This window comes from Rattus norvegicus, chromosome 18 (assembly GCF_036323735.1).
Source record: "Rattus norvegicus strain BN/NHsdMcwi chromosome 18, GRCr8, whole genome shotgun sequence".
Classification (NCBI taxonomy): domain Eukaryota; kingdom Metazoa; phylum Chordata; class Mammalia; order Rodentia; family Muridae; genus Rattus; species Rattus norvegicus.
This window is the reverse complement of record NC_086036.1, coordinates 62,790,780-62,791,763: the sequence shown is the minus strand read 5'-3', so window position 1 is coordinate 62,791,763 and position 984 is coordinate 62,790,780. Positions and strand designations below refer to the sequence as shown.

General features: G+C 46.5%; 1 pseudogene; it reads right to left on the bottom strand.

Annotated features, from left to right (window-relative positions):
* Positions 1–219: 219 nt before the first annotated feature.
* LOC120098374 (small nucleolar RNA SNORA48) lies at positions 220–350 on the bottom strand (annotated as a pseudogene).
* Between the last annotated feature and the right edge of the window lie 634 nt (positions 351–984).

The following is a 984-nucleotide window of genomic DNA, read 5'->3' as shown; positions in this document are numbered from 1 at the left end:
CCACATTCTCGCCCATCATGGTGGCTCCTGCTGCAGACTGGTCACGCCCCAAGGTAACGCTCTCCATCCGGGATGTGCGGAGTGGTAGCAAGCAGGTGTGTATGGCCTGCCTGTGCCACAGACAGGCTGGAGGGCAGGTCTGTGGGAAGCGTGATGGTCTGCAGGTCTTTGTCTGCGTTTCGCCTCCTGCACTGCGCTGCCTGGATTTGTGCCTGGTTCTTATGCGTTCTAGGCACAAGACAGCTGTGCCTACCAAGCCAGGATGAACAAAGGACGACCATCTGCTCTGCCCCTGACTGACGTAAGAACACCACCACCTACAAGGTGTCTCTTTGCCCATTGCTGGAGGTGGTGTGTGTGTGTGTGTGTGTGTGTGTGCGCGCGCGCGCGTGTGTGTTCACTTTTTATACAGAAATGAGAAAGAATGACATATGATAGGTTTTTTTTTTTTTTTGTTTGTACTGGTCAAATAAAGAACCAACCTGCAGTGTGGGGACATCTCAAGAAAGGATTGAGCTGTTGTTGTTTTTTGTTGTTGTTGTTGTTTGTTTGTTTTTGTTTTTGTTTTTTTTGTTTTTTGTTTTTTGCTTTTGTACATAACTCATCCTTTCTGGCTTATTTTAAAAGCCAGTTAGTTACCACTCGCTCCCTGGTAGTCCAGATGAATATCTGATATCTATGGAGATAGTTCAGCTATTAGCACCCTGTGCAATTCTAAGGAGAGACACATTATCTGTCAGTTTTCTTGCAGCAAAATCTGTGTGCTTCATTGATTGTGTGCACTACCAGAAATCTTAACCTTTCCTGAACAGGGAACCGCAAATCCCCAAGCCCAGGGGGGAAATGTCAGTTTCAAGATCTCTCCTGAGAGACACAGTCAGAATACAGCAAATACATAGGTGAATGCCATCATTAAACCACTGAACTGAGAATGGGACGCCCATTGAAGGAATCAGAGAAAGGACTGAAAGAGCTTGAAGGGGC